Here is a 22,052-nt window from a genome sequence, read left to right as displayed (position 1 = left end):
ACCACCAGCCTGACCCGCTGATACAAGGCAGGATGGATCCATGACACCAGCACCACCAGCCTGACCCGCTGATACAAGGCAGGATGGATCCATGACACCACCACCACCAGCCTGACCCGCTGATACAAGGCAGGATGGATCCATGACACCACCACCACCAGCCTGACCCGCTGATACAAGGCAGGATGCATCCATGACACCACCACCACCAGCCTGACCCGCTGATACAAGGCAGGATGGATCCATGACACCACCACCACCAGCCTGACCCGCTGATACAAGGCAGGATGGATCCATGACACCACCAGCACCAGCCTGAGCCGCTGATACAAGGCAGGATGGATCCATGACACCAGCACCACCAGCCTGAGCCGCTGATACAAGGCAGGATGGATCCATGACACCACCACCACCAGCCTGAGCCGCTGATACAAGGCAGGATGGATCCATGACACCACCACCACCAGCCTGACCCGCTGATACAAGGCAGGATGGATCCATGACACCACCACCACCAGCCTGACCCGCTGATACAAGGCAGGATGGATCCATGACACCACCACCACCAGCCTGACCCGCTGATACAAGGCAGGATGCATCCATGACACCACCACCACCAGCCTGACCCGCTGATACAAGGCAGGATGGATCCATGACACCACCACCACCAGCCTGACCCGCTGATACAAGGCAGGATGGATCCATGACACCACCACCACCAGCCTGAGCCGCTGATACAAGGCAGGATGGATCCATGCTTTCATGTTGTTGACGCCAAATTCTGACCCTACCATCCGAATGTCGCAGCAGAAATCGAGACTCATCAGACCAGGCAACGTTTTTCCAATCTTCTACTGTCCAATTTGGATGAGGTTGTGCAAATTGTAGCCTCAGTTTCCTGTTCTTAGCTGAAAGGAGTGGCACCCGGTGTGGTCTTCTGCTGCTGTAGCCCATCTGCCTCAGAGTTGGACGTACTGTGCGTTCAGAGATGCTCTTCTGCCTACCTTGCTTGTAACAGGTGGCGATTTGAGTCACTGTTGCCTTTCTATCAGCTCGAACCAGTCTGCCCATTCTCCTCTGACCTCTGGCATCAACAAGGCATTTCCGCCCACAGAACTGCCGCTCACTGGATGTTTTTTCTTTTTTGGACCATTCTCTGTAAACCCTAGAGATGGTTGTGCGTGAAAATCCCAGTAGATCAGCAGTTTCTGAAATACTCAGACCAGCCCTTCTGCCACCAACAACCATGCCACGTTCAAAGGCCACAAATCACCTTTCTTCCCCATACTGATGCTCGGGAGAACTGCAGGAGATTGTCTTGACCATGTCTACATGCCTAAATGCACTGCCGCCATGTGATTGGCTGATTAGAAATTAAGTGTTAACGAGCAGTTGGACAGGTGTACCTAATAAAGGGGCCAGTGAGTGTATATTTGCTCACTTTCTCTGTTTTGTCTGCTGTGATGAAGGGCGCTATTGACCTGAAATGCGTCAGCTGATACATTATAGCGGCATTTATGTCCTTTTAAATGATCCGATAGAAAAGTTTTAAGCCACTGCCGCAGTGCCGGGAATTTCGTTTTTATGCTACAGAACAAGAATAACAGAACAATGAAAAATAATCTGCTATTAGAATTATTAGTCAATTTACATCCACGGCCCGTACTTATATTCACTACTTAAAAGAAAAACTATTTGTATTTATGGGTTTTTTAAACTCTGAGAGGGGGGGCATCACATTATTTTCTCTTTTTTGCACTTCTTGTTGCCTTTTTGTTTTGCATGAGTTGCATAAAGTTGCAATTTTTGGTGAGAAAAACTCTCTAGCTACGAAAAGAGCTCAAAAGTTTGCATAAAAAAGGAAATTTACTGTAATCAGGGTACAGGCGGTCCCCTACTTAAGAACACCCGACTTAGATGACCCCTAGTTACAAACGGACCTCTGGATGTTGGTAATTTCCTGTACTTTATCCTTAGGCTACAATAATCAGCTGTAACAGTTATCACAGGTGTCTGTAATGAAGATATATTGTTAATCCTGGTTCTTATGACAATCCAACATTTTTAAAATCCAATTGTCACAGAGTTGCAATAATAAAATATACAGTTCCGACTTACATACAAATTCAACTTAAGAACAAACCTACAGAACTTATCCTGTATATAACCCGGGGACTGCCTGTATTTTCAATATTTAACTTGTTAGTCTCATTGTCTAACACCAGGGGGCAGCGTCTGCTATAAACCCTTCACCTGCAGAGTAAAGCCCTGTGTATATTTACCTTGGCCGGCGCCGGGCAGCTGTTGTCTTACATAATAACGTGAGAGTGAAAGTTCATGCAGAGTTTTGCTTTCGCTCGGCGCACGGAGCCCGGACGCTGCCAATATCCGATTGTTTTCTCCTAAACTATCAGCAGTTTCCGTTTTGCGGCGCATTTAACAGGGGATTTTGGCGCATGCGATCGGATTGTGTCACACTGGTGCCGGCTTGCACGCGACAGAAATCGGGGGTTGTGCCCGACGGATTCAGACAACGCGCGGGATTTAACATTTAAAATTGTGTCGCAAAACAATGCAAGCACCGGGAAGGTGAAGGTGAACTCCGGCAGACCTCAGCACAAAAGCGACGGATGCAGGAACTCGGGTGCACGATCTTCATGAATCGCGCCAGATTTCATCTTCGCCGGACCGTCCGAATCGGGGATCGCAACAGGACCAGGTAAGTAAATCTTTCTTATAGAAGAAGATTCTTCATGATTAGGATCTATAACATCAATTTTGCACCAATCTCAATGGCGCTGACGGTGCTGAGCACAGAACTCAGTTACTTCCTTCACAATGTATAAACCATCGGTGTGAATGCGCAACCTGCTGTTCCGTTCATTCGGGGTACAAGGGACCTCCATTCTCTCACTCCATCAACTGTTTCACTGATTTGATCCCAAAGATCAGCAAAACGTTTATTCCCCATGTAATATTAATTATGGGGCGTCTTCTCCTTCTTTCCTGGAGCCACGTGTCTTCCCTCTGTTATTCCTCCTGGAAAGTGAGGATGAAATTGTCAACTGGGTGTTAACGTTTGTAGCTGTGAGCATGAACACAACTTTACCATCCAACCAGAGCCAATCATGTCACACCGAGCGATAGATGCCGCAAACTGCTAACAAGCAGGGGGCAAGTTACTCATAGATTCCCAGTAGGAATAACAGAGGGGCAGAAAAATACAGAGTTATAGGAAAAGATGCAGAATCCTTATATTATCCAAAATTTTTATTATTTCGTGAAAACCGAGGTGTCAGGAAGGAGGGAACTCAAATTCTCTTAAAGTCAATTCTTCAATTCCCTGGGATGAGATTGTGACTGTTTTTTTTTTAATATTTGATAAATCTAGAGAAAATTCACAAACTTTTCCACCTATTTTTTTAAAAATGCAAAAAAATTCTGAAAATTTTGCACAAACACAATGGGGACAATGATGTCAAGTGCTTCATAATGCAGCTCCCCATGGGAACCAATCGGAGCTCAGTTTTCATCTCTCCAAAGCAGTTTCAAAAAAGAAAGCTGAGCTCTGATTGGTCGCTAAGAGCAACAGTCACACAGTAAACATAAATGAGGCCTATCACTTGTATAATGTAATCAAATTGTAAAATTCCCCCTAATCTGATAAAAATAATCTGAATATACTGGTATTTGTAGTTTTCAGTAACCAGCTTTTCATTGGTAACATTGAGGACTCCGGGAAAGCTGGACCCTGTTGGTCGTCTCCCTGTTTTCCCAGAATCCTATAGAAGAGGAGTCAAGGACTGGAAAGATGTTATTTAGGATGAGAAAATATAGCTACTACCCTGTTTCCCCGAAAATAAGACAGTGTCTTATATTCATTTTTGCTCCTAAAGAGGCACTAGGTCTTATTTTCAGGGGACGTCTTATTTTTCCATTAACAAGAATTTACATTAATTATTGAACAAAAAATCAACTTCTCCAACATCCTTATAACTCTCCAAACTCTGAATTTCATGCTGTATTTCTTGTGATTCCATTAGAATCATTGGCCCCGATCTCTCATGTTTGGGTAAAAGCACTTTCCATCAATGACCCTTCTTATCCTGGAAGCTGCTGTTCTCAAATTTGCAGCACAACAGCCTGTGATTGAATTCCATGAATTCTTCCCCATGTCACAACCTTCTGCAGCATCTATAAGATTTCCTAATACTAATGTATGTTGTGGGGGGAGCAGCTGCAATGACTGCCGCAAGGTCTTATTTTCAGGGGAGGCCTTATATTTCTAAGCCTAAACAAAATTGTACTAGGTCTTATTTTCGGGGGATGTCTTATTTTAGGGGAAACAGGGTACTTTTCAGAAACAGCTCCTCCCCAGTCTAGAGGTTGTACTTGGTATTGCAGATCACCGTTCATACTGATGAAGACGAGCTGCAGTACCTGACACAACCTGTGGCCGGGGGGGAGCTGTTACTGGTATAAAGCTGCCATGGACCATCCGCTAGAGGTGACTTGTATTATTATAGAGGAGAGATCTGTAATATAGAGGTAATGAGTAAAGAGGAAATGCTGACAGGATGCAGCCAGCGCATGCACAGGGGTCAGAGGTCGGCCGTCGCTGCTTACTTTTCTCATGTCACTTCACATTGGAGACCTGACTGATTCATCAACAGCTGACGAGCAGGAAACCGACCTGAGAAAAGTGAGATAAGGAGCGGGGTTATTATATGCAGGGAGGGGGCGAGAGCAGCAGCTGCCGAAAAAAGAAGGATTAGGCCGGAGAGCGCATCCGAGGGGGTACAGGGTAGGGAGCAAACTGTGTGTCTACACAAGAAAGGGAAGGACAATACTAACCAAACAAGACACCTGATAATGTGCCTGCACCCCACCCACACCCCAGGGAACCTGTCAGCAGATTTGCACATACAGTATACAGCCTGTGACAGGTTCCTATTAACTGACTGGCACCCTTTAGCTAAAAATTGTTTGTCTTACATCCACATAAATGACCTTTTATCTTATATTACCTGGTATCAGAGGGGGGCGTGTCCTGCTCAGACGGCCCCTCCCATCTACTCCTCCCCATGCCTTATGCCTTCTTACTGGTCACAGTTCATGTTATGTGACCAGAGCGACATCACGTCAGGTCCTTTAGCCTCTTAACAATAGCAAACTGTACCCCATGCATGTATCTGACCACATGAAGTCACAGCAGCCTCCATGGACTTCTACTCCTCCTCATCCTCCATGGAGGCTGCTGTGATTTCATGTAATCACATACATGGTGTGCTGTTTGCTATTATTAGAAGGCTAAAGGACCTGCGATGTTGTCACTCTGGTCACATGACGTGAATGTAACACAAGGCACCGTATAAAAAAAAAAAATTCCCATCTGTACATAGAGCTTTATATGTCTGTAGTTGAATAACAGCAGGCGGTCCCTAAGTACAAGGAGGAAGAGATATAGAGCTGTCAGTCACAATAAGGGGGCGTGGTTCACTGCCAGAGAGAAGAGTCGCAGATACCAGATATGAGTCAGAAAAGCTCATTTGCATGTCAGAAAAATGTCTGTAATTAAGGTGCAGGTCCCCACTGGCGGCTAATTTTAGGTGACATGGAGAGGACTTGTAACCCTTTATCAGCAGGCAGATCAGAAGGCGAAGGAAGTTGCCCGAGGTCCCCAAGCATTTAGTACAGACGTCTGGGAAGCCTGGGGGGAACTTACTGACTGTGGTTAAATATGCTCAATGAAGAGATAAATGTGCGGCATCACAGGGGCTGTAGCCCACTCCTCGTCTGTCAGCGAGTCCAGTTCACTCTCCCAGCGGGCTCTGGTCAGGATTGGAGCCCGTGTGATTCGGGCAGACAACAGCTCACGGTATAGGAGGGAAATAAGGGCTTTACCTAAAAGGAGGGAGGGGGTAGGGAAGGGGTTTTCTACCAACTGTTCTCCTGGGAAATGTGTTTACAGCATAATGGAGGTAATTTAAGGTACAGTAGGTGGAATGAGATGGGCAAATCATTGGAGTCTTCCAACTGCAGGAATGATCGGAGCATTTCCCATATACATCATCCCTCCGGCCCCTCCGGGCACTGAGAAGAGTTCACGAAGGTGAATTCCACAAGGAAGTGAAATTATCGAAGCCTGAGGAATAGTAGCGAGAGGCAGGCGTAGCAATTGGCGTAGCAAGGGGGTACTGCTTTATCTCTCCCATCACCCCCAAACAGGAGATGCTCAGGGGGAACAAAGAGGGAGGAGGGGGACTAATAAGCTTTTCAAGATGAAATATCCAGGGAAAGGGGGACAATTCAGCAGCCCAGTAATATAGCTATAGGGAAGTCCAACCACCTCCCTCCTCCTACCCTCCCAAATAAAAGATATAGGGGGTCATTTACTAAGGGCCCGATTCGCGTTTTCCCGACGTGTTACCCGAATATTTCCGATTTGCGCCGATTTTCCATGTATTGCCCCGGGATTTTGGCGCACGCGATCGGATTGTGGCGCATCGGCGCCGGCATGCACGCGACAGAAATCGGGGGGCGTGGCTGAACGAAAAACCCGACGGATTCGGAAAAAACGCCACATTTAAAACAATAAAAGTGTCGCTTGGGACGCGCTTACCTTCAATTGGTCCGGCCCGGTGAACTCGAGTGCGTTCAGATGCTTTTCAGCGCAGCAGCGCCACCTGGTGGACGGCGGAGGAACTACCTTGATGAATCCCGGCCGGACCCGAATCCACCGCAGAGAACGCGCCGCTGGATCGCGAACGGACAGGGTAAGTAAATCTGCCCCATAGGGCGACACTTTTATTGTTTTAAATGTGGCGGTTTTTCTGAATCCGTGGGGTTTTCCCCCCGATTTCCGTCGCGTGCATGCCGATGCGCTACAATCCGATCGCGTGCGCCAAAATCCCGGGGCAATTCAGGTACAATCAGCGCAAATCGGAAATATTTGGGTAACACGTCGGGAAAACGCGAATTGGGCCCTTAGTAAATGACCCCCATAGAGTAGGGTAGATAAAATTTTTGGCAATATGATCATCTTAATCAAATTCACACCGGCAAAAAAACCAGAAGGGGTAACACATTCAGTGAGTAGTAATCAGCGTGTAACCAGGACCCCCAAGTAGTTAATCTACAAAGTTACTCAGAAGGGCTGCAGTCCCCAGACACCGGGTGAACGCCAAAGCTTCTCTAATGGGGGTTCCACAGCTATAGCATATAGGACTAGGGAGAGGGGGCAGCCCTGGCGTGTGCCCCTAATCAATGACAATTATCTGGAGGAAACCCCAATAACCATGGCAGAAGCTACAGGGGAGTTATATAGAAGGAGGACCCAAGCTATGAATTTCCTGGGGTACCCAAATCTTTCCATAGATAGGGCCACTCCACCGAACCGAAAGTCTTGGCTGCTTCCAACGAGACCCTTGATCCGGCGTTGTCATAGACCGCCTGCGCAAACCATATTGGTCAGGGTTAATTATCGAAAGGATAACTGAATTTACTCTACGGGTCAGGACATTCGCCAGGATTTTAATATCTGCCTACAACACGGAGATGGGTCTGTTGGTTTGGGGATAACTACAGAGCGAGGTAGAGACCCCACTTCAAGTGCCTCCCTATAGAGCCTGAACAAGAAGGTTGTCAGAGAGGATAAAGAGGTGTATGAGTCTCTGAAGGCACAGAAACCTCCCTGGGGTCCCGCACCATCACACTGGCCTTCCCCAGGTCCTGAACCTCTCAAACGACTACTGGGTCCTCGTCTACCCTGGGCAGACGGGCGAGCAGCATCCCACACATTCAAAGAAGTTCTGTTTGGAGAAAAACAAGCTTTACTTGGCTTCTTCAGTCAGGAGGGTCGGATAGGTTCTCTGGGCATCAAGGCAGTCGAGTAAATGTATGTATATACACTCACTGGCCACTTTATTAGGTACACCTGTCCAACTGCTCGTTACCCCTTAATTTCTAATCAGCCAATCACATGGCGGCAGTGCATTTAGGCATGTAGACATGGTCAAGACAATCTCCTGCAGTTCTCCCGAGCATCAGTATGGGGAAGAAAGGTGATTTGTGGCCTTTGAACGTGGCATGGTTGTTGGTGCCAGAAGGGCTGGTTTGAGTATTTCAGAAACTGCTGATCTACTGGGATTTTCACGCACAACCATCTCTAGGGTTTACAGAGAATGGTCCGAAAAAGAAAAAACATCCAGTGAGCGGCAGTTCTGTGGGCGGAAATGCCTTGTTGATGCCAGAGGTCAGAGGAGAATGGGCAGACTGGTTCGAGCTGATAGAAAGGCAACAGTGACTCAAATCACCACCCGTTACACCCAAGGTAGGCAGAAGAGCATCTCTGAACGCACAGTACGTCCAACTCTGAGGCAGATGGGCTACAGCAGCAGAAGACCACACCGGGTGCCACTCCTTTCAGCTAAGAACAGGAAACTGAGGCTACAATTTGCACAAGCTCATCGAAATTGGACAGTAGAAGATTGGAAAAACATTGCCTGGTCTGATGAGTCTCGATTTCTGCTGCGACATTCGGATGGTAGGGTCAGAATTTGGCATCAACAACATGAAAGCGCGGATCCATCCTGCCTTGTATCAGCGGCTCAGGCTGGCGGTGGTGGTGTCATGGTGTGGGGAATATTTTCTTGGCACTCTTTGGGCCCCTTGGTACAACGCCACAGCCTGCCTGAGTATTGTTGCTGACCATGTCCATCCCTTTATGAGCACAATGTACCCTGTAACATCTGATGGCTACTTTCAGCAGGATAATGCGCCATGTCATAAAGCTGGAATCATCTCAGACTGGTTTCTTGAACATGACAATGAGGTCACTGGACACAAATGGCCTCCACAGTCACCAGATCTCAGTCCAATAGAGCATCTTTGGGATCTGGTGGAACGGGAGATTCGCATCATGGATGTGCAGCCGACAAATCTGCGGCAACTGTGTGATGCCATCATGTCAATATGGACCAAAATCTCTGAGGAGCTTCCAGCACCTTCTTGTATCTATGCCACGAAGAATTGAGGCAGTTCTGAAGGCAAAAGAGGGTCCAACCCGTTACTAGCATGGTGTACCTAAAGTTTAGCATCAGTATGGAGAGTGGCCAGTGCCGCTACAGTCACGTTGGAAGCTCAACCCCTAAATAAAGTAACCCTAACAAAGGTCTTAAAGTCATCCCAGTGGTCCAGGACGCAGTGAAGAGTCAGATTTTACCTGAGATGAGTCAAGTTTAGAGGCTGCCATGGGAGAGTCACCTCAGATGCCTCTGTCTTCAATTGTACAGGACCTAGAAACATGCTGCCTCTGTTATATTAAAGATAAAAATCTTATCTTTCTGCTTGTGGTTCTGTGATCTTCAGAATCATATATACAGGCTCCTAAAATGTCGTTGGAAATGTGAGCTGTAGATAAAAATCCAATTTTGCCTTTCTTACCTGCCTGTATCTCTGGTTCTATAGCTCACAGATATAATCTAAAAGATGGGATTTTTATATTTCATATGGCACCAGAAACATGTTTGTAGATGCTATAGAACCAAAATAAGTGACCCTTCCCCTGCAACCTGTAAACTTGACTTTTTGTGAATTTTTGTGCATTTTCTGCACCAATAAGACCGATGTACACATCACATTTTTCTATATTTTTTTCCTTTTTTTGGTCAGTTCACATTCATGAGAATGTACACATCTTCACCTCCGTGTGGGTTATACAGACATTGGCGCTAACTACTTATTTATAATTGGGAGTCCTGGCTAGAAATTCTCCAAGGACCCGGCTTCATATTCCAATAGGTTCACTTATACTCATGGGCTAATTAGCATATTCATGAGCACAAATATAATCCCAAGACTGGGAACACGAAAGGAGGGAGACAAATTACATCGACAGCGCACGATTCATCTCATGCTATTTCTATCGCTGCTTAAACTAGGACACACTGTGCCGCTCGCCTCCTCTCCGCTGCCGGGGCTGATATCTGCTTTATTACACATCCTGCCAGGAGATCCTTAACTCTCAGGACTTGGGGTTCCCATTCTTCAGGCGGAGGGGAAGGGGGTCACACATAGGAGTTATTAGCTGGTGCTCCAAATATCCCAAATGCTTCATAACTGACTATAATCTGTCCAAGTGAATATTTGCCCTCAGAAGTCACAGCAGGGTTGGCCCTAGTAGCCACAACAGGGGTGCCCCATTAGTCATAGCAGGGATGCCCCCAATAGCCACAGCAGGGGTGCCCAATTAGTCACAGCAGGGGTGCCCCCCAGAAGCCACAGAAAGGATACCCCCCTTCATGAAGCTGGGGTTGAGGGTCTCAAACCTTTTTAATTTACATCTGTTAGAGGTAGATTAACACAATAAACAATATATTACAGTTTGGGCACTTGTCCAAAATTTGCATTGAGGCCCAGTTCTGGTGCTCAGAACCTTTCCCTGAAAACACTTACTCCAATTCCTTACATACTTTACTAAGCGTGAATCCATGGATTTCATCAGCCCCCAGCGGTTACAGGAGACAATGCTACTCATACGTTAATAGGTTCCTCTACTGTCAGGTAGGTGGTGCTGTGTTGGATCAGAACCAATGTTGAGCGCTGGAGAGAAAATTCCAAGTTTTCCAGAACCAGTGCAATGACATCAATTATTAGGATGCAACAAGTTACAGTTAGTGGTGAAAGATTCCTCTACCATGAACGTTCCCCAACAAAGCTTCCCATTAGGGTCCGTACTGAAAATTGCAGGTTTGGATCACCGAACCGGGACTTCAGCCAGAAGAATTCAAGCTCAGCCTCTCTGGTAACACACCACGACCGGTGAAGCGTCCCATTGGGGTGGTAACCCATTAAATGCCTGTAACAATCCTAGGGAACAGGTAGGTGTTCACATTTGTACCTAAACTGAACCCGAACCTGAACCGGTCCACTCACCCCTAATCCCCATGCTGTGTGTGGGTTTGGCCCGATTCATTGTAACATATAGGACCGAGCTCCAATACCCTGGACGAGAACTCTCATTATTCTCATTCTGTATCAGACCTTGATTTCCATTATAATAAAGTGCGACTTTCCAGGATCTGCTGATGGGGAATATTTTAGTAGACGCTTCCTCCCCCGGAGCAGAGGTTTCCGTAGATAAAACCACCAGAGACCATAAGACGAGGTATTTAATAATAAGGACATGACTCGTCCACATCGGCGATGAGCAGCGGATGGAATAATGATGGAGACAGAGGAGAGGATCCGTACATCACGCTGCTCCGCCAGGAATAATAGAAGGTAACAGAAAGGAAAGTCTCCGCTTCTTAGTATCATTGCTCTCGTTAAAGGGCACGTACATACCTGGGGCTGAATATGACATTAAAGGGGGTTCCCACCATACACACACCAGATTATTGGGGACCCGGCAGAGTCCCCTTGAGGCGTCCGTGTTTTCGGAGATTGGACAGAAGAGAATCTTCAGAACCTTAGATTCAGCAGCAGAATCTTAGAGATTGATTGGGCACTGTTCACACATACTTCATTTACAGAGAAGATTCAGAGGAACTTTTAGTCTCTGTTTTAGATCCAAGAACAGTCATTAAACTCCCAGGCGTCAGGGGTGTCTGTTGCGGGTAAAGGTGAGGCCTAGGATTTCGTGCCTACGGAGAAAACTATTTCAAGTGAACCCCCTTAACTGAGAGAACCATCTATATTATTAGTTAATGGCATTTATAAAGCTTTTCTTTACTGAAAGCAAGCAGTGGTCTTAATGGAAGTCTATTACAAGTCTGCAGAGGTATATGGTTCTTTGCATGATGACTAGGCCTCTGTTGGTATCAAGGTTGGATTGGTCCAATTTGAAGATCCTCCAGTAGGACGAGGCTCCAATAATATAATATGACCCAGAGGCCCAGTAGAAAGCTATTATGGGATACTTAGATCTTAATGGACCAGTAGCTTGATTGGAAGACTACCCGATGTGTAGGGAACCAAAGTTGGACTGGCCCAACAGAACATCCCCTACTGGGCTCTGACTTTAACAGAGTAATGACACCCAGGAGTCCAGTAGGATACATTGCACTTTGGGGCCACAAGGGTCTTTACAGAAGGTCAAACTCTTTTATCTGAAGGCCCAAGTAACCTCTGTCCACTCAGTCCAACAGTGGATGTGAATTTGGAGCAATCACTTACCACTTATCTATTATGATTAGTCCTTACTGGACGAGTAGCTTAATTTGAAGAAGACCCAATGTGGAGTTGATCAAGGTTGGAATAGCTCACCAGACATCCAGAACATGACCATGATGGTCATGATAAAAATTTGGCAGTTCCTTAAGGACCTCACTTGCTTTGTATCCACAGACCACTCAGAGTACCCACATTATTACTATAGGACAATAGGAGGAGGCACCCTGGTCGGATGAATCATCTTTTCCTGTAGATCATGCGGATGAGAAGAAGTGATGATTACGAAGAGATGGCACCAGGTTGTTCTAAAGGAAGTAGATAAGAGGGTAAAGGCAGAGTGACGCTGCAGGCAATGATCTGCTGGGAAGCCTCGTGTCCTGGCATCATGAGCATGTAGCATCGCAGTTCCTGCACTCGTGTGGGGGCGCAGGACACTGAAACTGGGTTAATCGAGGGCTATTAAGGCAGGTTTCCCACCTTAAAAGGGCTTGGTGTATTTAGTGCATCTTGTGGATTGTTTGCATAGTGTCAAAGCTTCAGAAGGGGCCGACTACTGAGTAGATCAGGGGTGGGCAATTCATTTTCCCATGGGGCCACATGAGAAATTTGAATGGTTTTAGAGGGCAGGTCTAATGTACTTAACTCAGTTCTACCCAATATCTAATGCCCCCTCTCATTATGCCCCCATTTATAGTGTCCCCTCTCATTATTCCGACATTCATTGTGTACCCGTGCATAATGTCCCCTCTCATTATACCCCCTTATTATGGCCCCATTTATATTGTCCCCTCTCCTTATGCCCCCACTTATAGTGTCCCCTCTCCTTATGCCCCCATTTATAGTGTCCCCTCTCATTATACCCCCATTTATAGTGTCCCCTCTCATTATACCCCCATTTATAGTGCCCCTTTTCATTATACCACATTTATAGTGTCCCCTCTCATTATAACCTCATTTTCAGTGTCCCCTGTCATTATTCCCCTATTTATGGTGTTCCCTATCAATATACTCCCATTTATATTGTCCCCTCTCCTTATGCCCCCATTTATAGTGTCCCCTCTCCTTATACCCCCATTTATATTGTCCCCTCTCCTTATGCCCCCATTTATAGTGTCCCCTCTCCTTATGCCCCCATTTATAGTGTCCCCTCTCATTATACCCCCATTTATATTGTCCCCTCTCCTTATGCCCCCATTTATAGTGCCCCTTTTCATTATACCACATTTATAGTGTCCCCTCTTATTATAACCTCATTTTCAGTGTCCCCTGTCATTATTCCCCTATTTATGGTGTTCCCTATCAATATACTCCCATTTATATTGTCCCCTCTCCTTATGCCCCCATTTATATTGTCCCCTCTCCTTATGCCCCCATTTATAGTGTCCCCTCTCCTTATACCCCCATTTATATTGTCCCCTCTCCTTATGCCCCCATTTATAGTGTCCCCTCTCCTTATACCCCCATTTATATTGTCCCCTCTCCTTATGCCCCCATTTATAGTGCCCCTTTTCATTATACCACATTTATAGTGTCTCCTCTCATTATAACCTCATTTTCAGTGTCCCCTATCAATATACCCCCATTTATAGTGACCCCTCTCCTTATGCCTTCATTTATAGTGTCCCCTCTCATTATACCCCCATTTATAGTGCCACCTCTCTTGTGCCCCCATTTATAGTGCCACCTCTCTTGTGCCCCCATTTATAGTGTCCCCTCTCTTGTACCCTCTCTTTTTTGACCCCCATTCCATCCTTCCCTTCAGTACTCACTTTCCTCTGATCTATGTTCTATGTTCTATGTTTTGTTCTGTTCTATGCCAGCGTCGGGGATGACACAGTAACGTCATTACGCTGCCGGCACTGGGAGCGTTGCTGTGCATATTGGCAGTATAGGGAGTGTATCACTTGGTGATAGCCGCGGGCCCCAATCTCTCTGCGGGACCAGTCACGTACCCATGATGCCTCAGCATGTGGGTGCAAGGGCAGACGGTCAGAGACAGTTAGAGGGCCAGAGGTGGCCATGGACAGCACAATGCAAAGGTCTGATGGCAGATGGAGAACATGGTGTCAGGGATCTGCTCTGCATCACCCGAATCCCTTCACGCCTTTCATATACGACATTTCAGTACAGCAAGGGGTTAATAATAACAATCCCAATCTGGGAATGGATTTAACAATTATCTTTGCTCCTATTAATAATCCGACCCTTTAATGGTCCAACCCTCTCGGCACCTTCGTTGTATTTAGCCTTGACTTAGTATCGCCGGCCGCCATCAGACGCGGCACAGCTCCGCAGCGTTCTCTGTGGTTGTGTCCAGGAGGGATTATCGTATCATAAACCTCATAGACCAGAACACATTAACCATCTAATGACTTCCATTCATGGACACAGGATATAAAAGCCGAGATTGTAGTAGCCCAGATAACGCAGGACCTCATTCATTAACCTGTAGGTCCACGAAGGTCTAGAGAGCATGAATGTGGTGCGTCTGTTCTGTGTTCTTGCATTCGGGGAAGGAATTGGTTAATGACGTCCATGAAGTGATTATAAGAGGGGGCCGGGGCGGGGGTATTACTGGGCCAGGCTTCTATGGTGTAATTGAGTCAGCACATCGAGAGCACATCTGTCTGCGGCCTCTTATCTGACCACAGGGCGTCTGATTCAGCACTCGGACAGCTCCTGCTACTCCCCGGATTCGCGCTGCCGCCCTGTTGCTTCTTTGCAAACAATATTTAGCAGAAAAAAGAGAATGTTTGCTGTAAAATGAGGGATCATAGGATAAACAGCGGGGGTTAGTAAGGGGTTAAGTGCGGTGACTGAAGCTACAATGTTGGATTACATTGACGCCGCTTCATGTTTTTACGCCAAGATTCATTTCTTTGTTTTCCCCAATCTCCTCATTCTTTGCCAGAATTCTGGAATACAAAGTATCTATTAATAGGGAGGAGGTAAAGCCCAATCCTCTCCCCATCATCCAAACACATCACAAAAAACTCCTTAGCCGCCTATCAATGGGAAACAATAGAATCATCAATTATTTATGGTTCAAAGTTTTCTTGTAATATGCAAAATTTTGGGTATGTCCTAAGACAGTGAAGGCAAACCTTTTAGAGATCGAGTGCCCAAAATGAGACCCAAAAAAACACTAGCTTTTCCCAAAGTGCCAACACGGCAATTAAGGCAGTAACAAACTTATTGCTACCAGAGTCTTTGAGCTCAAATCTGACCCGGTCCACGCCTTCTCACTCTTTGGACAGGACCCAGCAGCACAGGATGGGTCACTTTAAAATATCAGGGCACTACTTGTACTGCCTGAGACTGCAGGAAGGTGCCATGTCTGGCAAACTCTGTGCCTGGGAGACAGCGCGTGTGCCCACAGAGAGGCCTCCGAGTGCCATCTCTGGCACCAGTGCCATAGGTGCGCCACCACTGTCCGAAGAGAACACGACTAGCGGCACCCCCTGCTTTCTGTCCTTATTCCTGGATAATATAAGGTTCACTCAGAATTCAGGGTATCAGGGTAAGGGGTCATCTTGAGGAGTCTGATTGTGCTGTAAGTATCTGAGCTGTGGTGCCAGCGATATTACAGAATAAATGACCTGCTTGGCAGACCACAGGGAGTTTGCATGGGAAACAGGTGGTCTACGGAGCTGGTCAGTGGTGCTGGTGCCCGCGGGGTACAGGGCTCGCACCCTACCTATTTAGCATATACACTGCTATATATGAATCAAAATTTGAGGAACACCATTATTCAGACATTCTCGGATGACGCAGAAGTGGTGGATTACATTAGAGGTGGAGATGACAGGGACACTACAGGGAGACTGGGGCCATTTGGGCTCCTGGAGTAAAACAAATGTCTTTTTGTTAAGCTTCTCCAAAACCAAGGAGATGGTAATCAAGTTTAGAAGATCACATGTTAGATCGGGTGATCCCTTGTACATAAATGGAGAGGAGGTAAAGAAAGTCGAAAATTTCATATATTTAAGGACAACCCCTAGACAACAGGCTAGATTGGTAAACCTTGATAAAGACACGCAAGTGTTGAAACGCGTCGGTCTGTGGCGCTTTTTCTGTATGTTCCTGATGTGGATTTTAGCCTTCAGAAAATAAAGATTGCATTTTAATATCACCGAAAAAACGCTGTGCTGGACCTATGATTCTTTCCTGTTAGAGATTGGTAAACACACGTGGAACATCAGCTTAAGAAAACCCATAGCAGACTGTATTTCTTACGATCGTTACCATCATTTAATATTTTGAATGTTTTTATCAAACTGTAGTCGCCAGTGCTCTGGTTTTCACATTGCACATCTCCAGGACTTCTCCTGAGCGCCACCAATTTTCTGGAATCACCTTCCCCGGACTATCAGACTCATGCTCAACCTCCAAAGTTTTAAATATACTCTTAAAACCCATCTGATCTATCGCACTCGCTAACTGCATGGTATGTCAACTCTCTCTATACTAACCAACGCTGTGTCCTCCACCCATCTGTTATCCAGCAAACACCAGATACCGAGCTCCAGGCTTCTCTGTAGTCACATTCACCTTGGATTTTGTATATAAGATGCGGCTAATTATTTTATACTGTTCCCTTATAAAGAATGGCTGGACCATTATACACGTTCTTATACCTACTGTGTCACCCCCTCATCCTCATAGACTGTAAGCTCTTGTGTCACCCCTCATCCTCATAGACTGTAAGCTCTTGTGTCACCCTCCATCCTCATAGACTGTAAGCTTTTGTGTCACCTCTCATCCTCATACACTGTAAGCTCTTGTGGCACCCCTTCATCCTCATAGATTGTAAGCTCTTGTGCCCCCCCTCATCCTCATAGACTGTAAGCTCTTGTGTCACCCCCTCATCCTCATAGACTGTAAGCTCTTGTGTCTCCCCCTCATCCTCATAGACTGTAAGCTCTTGTGTCTCCCCCTCATCCTCATAGACTGTAAGCTCTTGTGTTACCCCCTCATCCTCATAGACTGTAAGCTCTTGTGTCACCCCCTCATCCTCGTAGATTGTAAGCTCTTGTGTCACCCCTCATCCTCATAGACTGTAAGCTCTTGTGTCACCCCCTCATCCTCATAGACTGTAAGCTCTTGTGTCACCCCCTCATCCTCATAGACTGTAAGCTCTTGTGTCATTCCCTCATCCTCATAGATTGTAAGCTCTTGTGTCACCCCCTCATCCTCATAGACTGTAAGCTCTTGTGTCACCCCTCATCCTCATAGACTGTAAGCTCTTGTATCACCCCCCCATCCTCATAGACTGTAAGCTCTTGTGTCACCTCTCATCCTCATACACTGTAAGCTCTTGTGTCCCCCCTCATCCTCATAGACTGTAAGCTCTTGTGTCCCCCCTCATCCTCATAGACTGTAAGCTCTTGTGTCACCCCCTCATCCTCATAGACTGTAAGCTACGGAATATGTTGGCGCTATATAAATATTATTAGATAATATAAAGATTATTATTATTGTTGGTGTCATGGGGATTGCTGAGTATAATGAAATAATAGTTGGACTTGAAGGGGAATTCTGGGATGGGAATGTTCCGGAGAGGATGATCCCTTCCATGTGATCATCATTACATTACATGTGTGTTTAGGAAGGGTCTTATATGTCAGACAGGTGGAGTCTGGGGATCCTTTTCTCGCACCGCTATTAGGTGTATGAATGATATACTTGTAGTATATAAATATTTTAGGAGTTTTATGTGATATATGAATGATCTCTTGTAATTTATTGTGGAATTAATCTGGAGCTGCATGTGGGATACTCATTTACCCTTTTGGGATGAAGTATTATTATTATTACTCGGATGCTCCTTATGTTGACAGGGGGTTTGCCAGGAGCCAAGTCATGTGATGTCTCCACACCGACCTTTTGGGTTGTGAGACATGAGAGAGCGCAGAGAGTGCAGCAGAGCAGAGATTATGCAGGAAAGCAGAGCAGAGGGTGCACAGGAGAGCGGGGAGTGACTGTGAGAAGATGAGAAGGATCAAGAAAGAAGATAGCGACTGGAAATGAAAGACTGATTAGAATACGGAAGGGAGATCCGGAGAGAGGAGAAATATCAGGACAGAAGATCTAGGGAAAAGACTGCAAATGAAACTAAAGATAATGACCTGGAGAAAAGAGAGTGATCTATAGGGAAGAGAGTGACCTGGAGAGAAGAGAGTGACCTGGAGAGAAGAGAGAGTGATCTAGAGAGAAGAGAGTGACCTGGAGAGAAGAGAGTGACCTGGAGAGAAGAGAGTGACCTGGAGAGAAGAGAGTGACCTGGAGAGAAGAGAGTAATCTATAGGGAAGAGAGTGACCTGGAGAGAAGAGAGTAATCTATAGGGTAGAGAGTGACCTGGAGAGAAGAGAGTGACCAGGAGAGAAGAGAAAGACCTGGAGAGAAGAGAGTGATCTATAGGGTAGAGAGTGACCTGGAGAGAAGAGAGTGACCAGGAGAGAAGAGAAAGACCTGGAGAGAAGAGAGTGATCTATAGGGAAGAGAGTGATCTGGAGAGAAGAGAGTGATCTATAGGGAAGAGAGTGACATGGAGAGAAGAGAGTGACCTAGAGAGAAGAGAGAGATCTATAGGGAAGAGAGTGACCTGGAGAGAAGAGAGTGATCTATAGGGAAGAGAGTGACCTGGAGAGAAGAGAGTGACCTAGAGAGAAGAGAGAGATCTAGAGAGAAGAGAGTGACCTGGAGAGAAGAAAGAGATCTATAGGGAAGAGAGTGACCTGGAGAGAAGAAAGAGATCTATAGGGAAGAGAGTGATCTAGAGAGAAGAGAGAGTGATCTAGAGAGAAGAGAGCAACCTGAAGAGAGTGACCTGGTGAAAAGACAATGATCTGAAGAGAGTGATGTGGAGAGAAGAAAGTGACCTGTAGAGAAGAGAGTGACCTGGAGAGAGTGACCTGGAGAGAAGACAGTGATCTATAGGGAAGAGAGTGACCTGAAGAGAAGACAATGAGGCAATTTATAGAGAACAGAGTGATGTGTAGTGAAATGAGTGATCCGATTTCTTTTCAATGACTATAACGCCCCCCGGGTCCATGCTCCTGTTACGCTCATGGAGATATAACATCCGGATGTTACTGACCCCCTAATTCCTTGTTATTCTTGGGATATATTCCCTGTGTGTTATCTCTATTCCCTCTGCCCTATGAGATGGTAACAATCTGTATTTAAGCAGCAGGCCGCTTCTTCAGGAGATGACACTGACATGCTCTCCCGGATAAAAATAGATGGGTTTTTTGTGAATCTAGGGAAGCGAGCCCAAACATGTGACTGGGGCTAAATGTATCTCTGTGATAAAGCCAGCTTAGACACAATTAGAATTTCTCCCCGGTTGGAGATCCAGATGGCTTAGCAGGGGGTGTCAGGAAGGGCTTAATCACATATGACAACCCCTGTGCTACAGGATAACAACATAAAATCTTCTGCTAAGGAATGCGGTCTATACAGTGCCCAAGAATAGGGAGCAATGCTCTGCACAAAGATTGGGTGCGATACTCTGCCAGTAGATGGGATGCATTCTGCAAGTGGAGAAATGCTCTGCACAGAAACACGGTGCAATGTGCTGCAGAGCGATGTAGCAGAAAGTCTATCCAAAAGAAGTTAAAAATGTTCTGCACCAAAAGATAATGAGCAACAGGGATCCAAACTAGTGTGCAAAGGGTTAACATTTCTGAGATGTCACAGGGATTGCCCCAAAATGACAATTTAGTGACAATTCATTGTCTAACAGGAGAATGGAGGACCTCCATCTGAATAGGGGATTAGATGCACATGATCCCCTTATAGGACCTCTACAAAACCCCACTGAACTCCATAAGGGGGCGCCACTTAGTCAATCAGTGAATGTAGATGGGGGCTTGCAGGGTTTCCTGTATTTAGGGGGAAAATGTAAGAAAGGGTTTGTGGAGTGTCGGACTGGCCCACCAAAGCATCAGAGAATCCTCCGGTGGGCCCCAGGTTCTTATACTTTATAATGGGCCCCAAAGATTTATTTTATTTGGAAGTGAATGGAGTAATCATTGGATATTATGATCTATTTCATAAAGAACGATTCCGATATTATAGATTATTAGATATTTTTGATGATACATCCTACATAATATGGTTCTTCTAAGTCTTCTAAGGGGCCCATGACCACCCAAATCACCCACCACATTTTAAATTTCCCCCATTAAATCCTCATACATCTGTTCCTGCTCTCAATACACATGACCACAGGAGCCATTTTAGGACCTTTGAAGGTCCTCCAAAGGTCCTGAAACCACAGATTGAAAGCAGCAGAAGGGACACGTCCTCCATTCCCCAAGAAGCTGATTCTAGTACCAGATTAGGGAAGTGATTCCAGACCCGTAGGAGCTGTAATGTTGCTACAGCGAAGGGTCCAGGGCAGTCTTACTCCACCGTTCATGAGTAGAAGAATAGTGAATACAGCTCTGGAGTATAGAACAGACTAGATATTAGTAACGTTGTATAAGTCTCTATACAAAGTGTAACATTGTGTACAGATGAGGCAGTGGTGTTTTTCTTTATGTGCCCAAAATAGAAGAAACAATATTCCCCACCCTCGGTCTACAAGTGGAAACCTCTCCTGGTCTTATCGGATGTGCGTGCCGCTTGTATCCGACCTATCAGATAATCAGCGAGTGAAGTGCCGGGTGCAGGTGCAGGACTCCGTGTACTGGGTGGACGGTCGGATTATCTGATTATAGACGCTCTCTTACACCTCCTTTACACACGATTTCTTTAGTTTTTCTTATTTTTTTTCTTTTTTAATTAAATCATATTTCACTGTGTTTTTTCCAGCACTTTTGAAGTCCTATAGGAATGGGAATATAAAGGATTGTGCTGTGATCTGGAGATCAGAATGAGAGAACAATGTATAATCACTCCATTCTTTTCAGAACTAATGTCATCTCCATTGATGAACATGTGACGGATGTACGGGGTCTCCAGGTCACTAGAACAGGGTCTTACACAATTACCAAAGTATCAACATAAAACCTTTATTTTGCACAAGTGATGATGATAATTAGAGAACAGCAATGACTGGAGCACAGAGAAAGATTATAAAAGATGTTCTGCAGGTCCCAGCAGTCACCAATCACAGATTTGGAACGACCACCACTTTTGCAAAGTCAGAGAAAACTGGAGAGTCCGGCGCCAGTTACATCCGGCTCGTCAGGAAATTAAGGAAATTAGCACCAGTGGCAGATTAGCACCAATAACTTTTCCAGTATCTGAAAGTGTCTCTAATTTGGTTCAGTGTCTTTATCATTTACCATTTTTATTCTGTGATTTAGAATATTTACACTTTGGGGATTATTTACTAAGGGTCACGCTACTCACTTTTGTCGGACTTTGCACCTTTCCAGGGATTGCACAGCTGTGACAGGTATCTAACAGGTGTCTGCACTGGGATTGTGTCGGCCGCGATCGGATTGTGGCGCATTTGCGCTGCTTCCAGGCAACAGAAATCGGGGGGCGGCCATCAGACGATCCAACCAATTCAGACTGAGCGCGGGATTTAACTTTCAAATTGTGTTGCAAGAAAATGCACTTACATGCACCAGGAAGAAGAAGGTGAACTCCGGGGACCTGAGTGGGGAAGCGACACATGCAGGATATCGGGCGCACGATCTTAGTGACTCCCCGCACAGCGCATTATACACGGACAATGCACTTACATGCACCAGGAAGAAGAAGGTGAACTCCAGGGACCTGAGCGGGGAAGCGACACATGCAGGATATTGGGCGCACGATCTTAGTGACTCCCCGCACAGCGCATTATACACGGACAATGCACTTACATGCACCAGGAAGAAGAAGGTGAACTCCAGGGACCTGAGCGGGGAAGCGACAC

At 46.0% G+C, this 22,052-nt stretch overlaps 1 long non-coding RNA gene across 1 annotated transcript in view; it reads right to left on the bottom strand.

Annotated features, from left to right (window-relative positions):
- Window positions 1-2,017: 2,017 nt before the first annotated feature.
- LOC140115365 (uncharacterized) overlaps window positions 2,018-22,052 on the bottom strand; it is a 47,823-nt gene continuing 27,788 nt past the window's right edge. The window contains exons 4-5 of the long non-coding RNA XR_011852737.1: window positions 4,627-4,693; window positions 2,018-3,039 (exon numbers count right to left, since the gene is read on the bottom strand). This is a non-coding gene — a long non-coding RNA (uncharacterized lncRNA). The remainder of the gene's footprint in view (window positions 3,040-4,626; window positions 4,694-22,052) is intronic.

The sequence above is a fragment of the Engystomops pustulosus genome, chromosome 1 (genome assembly GCF_040894005.1).
Source record: "Engystomops pustulosus chromosome 1, aEngPut4.maternal, whole genome shotgun sequence".
NCBI lineage: Eukaryota > Metazoa > Chordata > Amphibia > Anura > Leptodactylidae > Engystomops > Engystomops pustulosus.
This window is presented reverse-complemented; position numbering and strand designations above follow the sequence as displayed.